This window comes from Echinops telfairi, unplaced genomic scaffold (genome assembly GCF_000313985.2).
Source record: "Echinops telfairi isolate 266 unplaced genomic scaffold, ASM31398v2 ScPeMD7_7469;HRSCAF=8507_0, whole genome shotgun sequence".
NCBI classification, from domain to species: domain Eukaryota; kingdom Metazoa; phylum Chordata; class Mammalia; order Afrosoricida; family Tenrecidae; genus Echinops; species Echinops telfairi.
This window is the reverse complement of record NW_022111372.1, coordinates 10432883-10439466: the sequence shown is the minus strand read 5'-3', so window position 1 is coordinate 10439466 and position 6584 is coordinate 10432883. Positions and strand designations below refer to the sequence as shown.

At 37.3% G+C, this 6584-nt stretch overlaps 1 non-coding gene across 1 annotated transcript; it reads right to left on the bottom strand.

Annotated features, from left to right (window-relative positions):
* Positions 1-4929: 4929 nt before the first annotated feature.
* On the bottom strand, positions 4930-5061 carry LOC115873632. The gene has a single exon (XR_004048523.1). It is a non-coding gene; the product is annotated as a small nucleolar RNA SNORA64/SNORA10 family (small nucleolar RNA).
* Between the last annotated feature and the right edge of the window lie 1523 nt (positions 5062-6584).

Sequence of the window (6584 nt, the reverse complement as noted above, 5' to 3'; positions counted from 1 at the left end):
CAGTCTTGATGCTTCGTCATCTTCATATACTCCAGCTTTTCAGATTACTTGCTCAACATACAGATGGAATCAGGATGGTGAGAGGACACAGCCCGGACAGTCCGCCTTCTTGACTTTAAACCATGTGGTATCTTCATATTTTCTTCAAACAACTACCTTTTGGTCTATCTATGTACAGGTTCCTCATGAGCATAACAAGTGTTCTGGAATTCCCAACATTTATACATAATTTAGCAAATTTTGCATTTGCCTCTCTTTGATAATATGAAGTAGAGTATTTTAATAAAACTTTCTCCACACCACAATGTACAATGAAACAAAAATAGGATTAGTAATATCTTCAGGGAATCTGTTTGCATGAATGATTTCATAGCAAATTAAAGATAAATATTCAAAAAATATCTCATTTCCATTAAGTTGTTTCTGACTTTTCATGACCCTATAGGAGGGGGTAGAACTGCCTCTGTGGGTTTCTGCGAGCATCACGCTTCTAGGGAGTAGGAAGCCTTGACTTTCTGCCATGGAGTGCCCAGTGTTTAGGAAATATTGACATTGCAATTAGCAGCCCATTTCACAATCACTATACCACCAGGAGATAACATAATATAATAATTACAATGGAAAATTCAATGCCTACTTGAGGGCATATTAGAACAAAGAGTGAATTAGTAACTAAAATATAAAAGAAAAAAGTAAAAGACAGGTAGTTTTACTTTGATCACTTAGTCAAAATGATTAGAAATTAAACAGTCTTATTGTGTATCTTATGTTATGTACATTTATACATACATTTTTCATATTAAGTTTGCTAAGGATGTAATTTGTATATTAGAGTCAAATATTTTGTAAAAGAAAGCATTTTATTCAAAAGCTTACTTTTAATAAATATATGTATGGAATCTTAACAAGACAAATATTCTAAAGTTAATCCTCATTATTTTATGCATATATAAAGTTTATTCATTTGAAAACCTACAGAAGTATGAAAAGTGTTGCATCTGAATTTCACTTGAACTTATTTTTTTCCCTAAAATTATGAAAAGAATTAAAACAGTAGTATGTGTTTTCCTTGTTGAAATAAATGGCACTAATAAATGCTAGAAGATATGCAAATACTAAGATATAGAGTCAGATACAGTTTTATGCTGTGTGCAAACTTGTGACCATGAATTTGGTTATTCTGATACATTTTAGGTTTGTGTTGTATATCTGGGGGTCTATGGCATCCAGAGGTATACTATGTTTGTCAGTAATCACATTTGTCATCCTCCTGCCATGTGAAAGAAGTTTTTTGGCTGTTGAAATCTTAGGTCCTTAACGATAATTGTCAAAACTCTCAGAAGTGTCGTGTTAAACTCATATTTGTGAACTGTTTTCTCAGAGTGAAAAAAGGACGTTCCACATGAACTAGCAGGAATAGAATTTCTCTTCTCACTTCTTCCCACACATCCCACCAATGTTTTTACATCAGGTTTTAAGATCACTGTTTGGGTGACTTTCTTTCCCCCGAATAAAGTGAGAAATGTCTTTCTCTATTTTATTTGAAATTCATGAATGTGAATGTTCTTAGACATTATACATTTTAATGATTATGCTTGGAAAGGAATAGAATATTAATCCCACAGACAAAATGCATCATTGTAATACTTTGAAAATGAATGGGCTGCCCTTCCTCTTTTCCGTGATAGTCATGAACTAGAGACACACCACTCTGACAGAAAGCTATTAAACTCAAAGGGAAACTTTTAGTTTTGCACATGTATGAATTTAAATAGATAAATTTTGTTAATAAATATCCTAATAACTAGTATTTCATTCCTAATCATTTGTTAGCGGTGTCTTGTATATTTATTATCATAGTAATAAAGATAATAATATAAGGAAATAGTAGTTAAGATAATCTGGTTCCTTAAAAAGTACCAAATTTTTCCATTTGCTAAGAATCAAGAACTTTAAAACATCTTGTTGTTAGATCCCCTGTAGCTAGTTCCCAGTTCCAGCAGCCCTATGTACAACAGAATTAAATAATGCCCAATCCTGAGCAGCCTCACATTGTTATGTTTGAGTCCATTGTTGCAGCCACTATGTCAATCCATCTCATTAAGAGTTTTGATTTTTCACCCCCCTACAGACTGACTACCAAATATGATGTCTTTCCTCAGGGATTGATCTCTCATAACAATGTTTTCAAAGTAAATGAGATGAAGCCTTGCCATACTGCCTTCTGCGGCGCACTGTGACCGTACTTCTTCCAGGAGAGCTATTGGCAGTCCATGATATCTTAACACTCTTCGCCAAAAATGAAATTCAAGTGCATCAATTCTTCTTCAGTCTTCCTTCTTCAATGTCCAACTTTCACATGCTATTGAAAACACTAGGGCTGTGGTCAGGCGCACCTTAGTCCTAAAAGGGACATCCTTGCTCTTCAAAACTCTAGAAAGATTGTGCAGCAGATTTACCCAACACAATGACTAAGGTCATCTCTTGACTGCTTCATGATCAATGATTGCGGTTCCAAATAAGATGAAGTCCCTGACAATTTGAAACCTTTCTCTGTTTATTACAGTGTTACCTATGGGTCCAGTTGGGTAGTTTGGAGTTTTCTTTACATTGAGTTGTAATCAGTAGGGAAGGCCACAGTCCTTGCTCTACGTCAACAAGGTCGTCTCGTCTGCATATCAAAGGTTGTTAATGAGCCTTCTTCCAAACCTGATGCCATGTTCTTCTTCACACAGTCCTACTTTTCTGATAATTTGCTCAACATACATATGGAATAAGTATGGTGAAAGGGTACAATCTTGATGCACACCTTTCTCTTCTTTAAACCTTGCAGCTTTCCTTTGTTCTGTTCAAAGAACTACCTCTGCCACTCCAACTGCTGCTGCTGGTGGTGGTGGTGGTGGTGTGTGTGTGTGTGTGTGTGTGTGTGTGTGTGTTGAATTGTTAGTGATTGTGAGCATATTTTCAGTTGTTTTTTCACTTTTTGCAGGTCCACTTGGTTTAAATCATTTGCTAACTTCATCGTGTTGTCATTTTGATGTTGTTATTGGTTTTATTGATATACTTTCTGAGAGTTGACTCTTAGAGGACATGTAATTTCTGAAGATATTCTGCTAATCTGTAGATCACTTTATATTCTTCTGATAAAGTCTTTTGATGATCATAAGTTTTTAATTTTTATAAGGTCTCGTTTATCAAATGATTTTCTGTTATTCATGCAATAGTTATGCATGCTACATTCTTATTAGAAAAGATTAAGTCCTATAATTTTCTTCCTATCTTTTCTTTCACAAACCTAATAGTGTGAGGTTTAACATTTGATCTTTGGCCATTTCAAATTAGTTTTGTGTAAGGGGTGAGGAATGCTTTCTAATTCATTTTTCTGCATGTGAAATCGGTTTTCTATAGTTTTGACAGTCTCATGTGTTGTTTTTTTTGTCCAGCTTCTCCACTTGCCAATTTTATTAACATGCTAAAGGAGGAAGCATACAAATTCCCAAATGTGGGAAATATACTAGGTCACAATAACTTCTGACTCAGGATGTTTTCAAACTATCAAAACATTCTTGCATGTAAATACATTCCTAAACGCATTCTGACCTAAGGGAGTATTTCCTTTTGTTTGCAATAAGGAATCATCTTTCACTAAGCTTTTATGTTCCCAGCACATTCAAGATTTAACCAAAGTCTTTGCACCCAAGTAAACCTCTCAGGGAGAAATGGGCAATGTTTCCCTATAACCAGTGACTTCATTGTCATTACCTTTATCTCTTCTTTAATCACTTTATTGGGGCTCATACAACTCTTTTCACAATCCATACATGCATCCATTGTGTCAAGCATATTTGTATACCCATTGCCATCAGCGTTCTCAAAACACTTGCTTTCTGCTTGAGCCCTTGGTATCAGCTCCTAATTTTTTCCCCTCACTCCCCCCTCCCTCATGGACCCTTGATAATTTATAAATTATTATGTTGTCCTATCCTACACTGTCCAACATCTCCCTTCACCCACTTTTCTGTTGTCCATCCTCCAGGGAGGAGGTTATATGTAGATCCTTGTCATTGGTTTCCCCTTTCCACCACCACCCCACTCTCCCACTCTCAGAACTGGTCCTGAATGTATCATCTGTCCTGGATTCCCTGTATTTCCAGTTTCTATTTGTACCAGTGTTCATCCTCTGGTCATTATAGTGGGGTGGGTTGGGGGCAAGCATTTAAGAACTAGAGGAAAATTTTATGTTTCATCATTGCTACACTGCACCCTGACTGGCTGATCTCCGTCTCCTCTCCATGACTCTTCTGTAAGGGAATGTCCAGTTGCCTACAGATGGGTCTTGGATCCCAAATCTGCATTCCCCACATTCACAATGATATGATTTTTTGTTCTTTGATGCCTGATACCTGATACCTTCAACACCTCATGATAACACAGGCTGGTGTACTTCTTCCATCAGGGTTTTGTTGTTTCTGAGCTACATGGCCATTTGTTTACCTTCAAATCTTTAAAACCTCAGACACTGTATCTTTTGATAGCCGGGCTCCATCAGATTTCTTCACCACACTTGCTTATGCACCCATTTGTCTTCAGCGATCATATTGGGAAGGTGAGCACACAATGATTTTTTGTTGCTTGATGCCTGATAACTGATCCCTTTGGCACCTCTTGATCACACAGCCTGGTGTGCTTCATCCATGTGGGATTTGTTGCTTCTGAGTTAGATGCATGCTTGTTTACCTTCAAGTCTTTAACCCTATAATGCCAAGTGTGACATTTTCATAACATTTAATTAAAATGTATATATTAGTATATATTGGTAACTATGAAAGTAAAGAATAAAAGCAAAAAAAAAATTTCCTGAAATGAAAAATTCAGGTGTTAGATCCTAGAAGCTATATCTCCACCACCCCCATCCCCACCCACCTCTGGGCCTGTTATGTTCCCCAGAAGGGACAGGCCACAGGAGGCCTGTCCGAGGTCCTCAGGGCATCCTTTCTCTCTCCCCTCTTTTTGAAAGTCATACATGTTGTGGCAGGTGTAACCACGCAGAGCAGGGAGAGCCAATGCTATATCTTTTGATAGCTGGGTTCTATCAGATTTCTTTACCACATCTGCTTATGCAACCGCTTTGTCTTCAGTGATTGTGTTGGGAAGGTGAGCACCATGGAATGCCAATTTAATAGATCAAAGTATTCTTGCATTGAGGGAGTACTTGAGTGGAGGCCCAATGTCCATCTGTTACTTAATACTAAACCTATAAATATATGCACATAGATCTATTCCCCATCCTCATATATAAATATATTTACATATGTGCATGCCTGAATTTAGACCTCTATAAATGCCCTTTGCCTCCTAGTTCTTTCCTCTATTTCCTATTACTTTCCTGGTCCCACCATCATGCTCAGCCTTCATTTGGGTTTCAGTAATTCCTCTTGGTTACATTTATATTGGAATAAATTGAATCTTTAGATTTCTTTAGGTATAATTGATATGTTCCCTATAATAAGTCTTCTAATTCACAAACACACAGAATGTCCTTCCATTATATAGCTCTCTTGGAATCTCTTATATAGTTCCTTGATTAGTGTTTTATACTTTTCACTATAAGTTTTTTATTTAAAAACTTTTTAATGTAAACTATTTAAATGTATAAAGAATCTAAAATTATTTTGGAGAATATTCCAACTAATATAAATTCCTTAATGTATTTTCCACAGTAGTCCTCTTAGCGTAAAATAACCCAAATAATTTTGATATCCTCCAACACTGTGTTAGTCTGGGTAGACTAGAGAAACAAATCCAGGGAGACTCATATGTGTATAAGAAAGAGTTTTATATAAAAGAGCAATTTCACATTAAGAAAACATACCTGTCTAGTCCAAGCCCAGTGCAGATCAAGTCCATATGTCTGATACTAGCCCATGTGTCTGATACCAGTCCATGATTTCCTTTTCAGACTCATGCATCACATGCAATGACACTGAATGCAGAAGATCACAGGCCAGTGGGTGGAAAGTCTTGTGGATGTAGCAGTGGCAGCATCTTAGCACTGGCATGAGTCTCCACTTGGCTGATCCAGATCCAAGGCTCTGGCTCTCTCAGCTTAGCTCCATGTGGCTTGTCAAAAGGAATATCTCACAGAGAGTGTATGTGTCTGGCTTCCAGTGAGCTATTTGTATCTGTTGTGCCTCCAAAAGATGTCATCAAGTTGTAACCTGATTAACAGGCTAGACCCCACCCCTTTGATTTTAATAGTCTCAGGTTGACACCAGATTATGTAACTACCACAAAAACTAATAAATATTCCTTAGTTCCATCAGGTTTCTTGTGGAATCTTTAGGATCATGTAATATATGGCTATCTATGGTCTCACTGAGCAAGAGTGATGCTAATGAGCACCCTTTCCTTTACATTACCCTTGATCATGCCCTACCAGGCTTCCTACACCCTCCTCATCACCGATTTGGATCACTTGTTGTTCCTTTGTCCCTGGGTTTGTTAACACCATTTCCTTTCTCCCCACCTCCCTGTCTGCCATGGCCCCTCAGAACCATCAGTCCCATTGTTTTCTCCTCCAGATT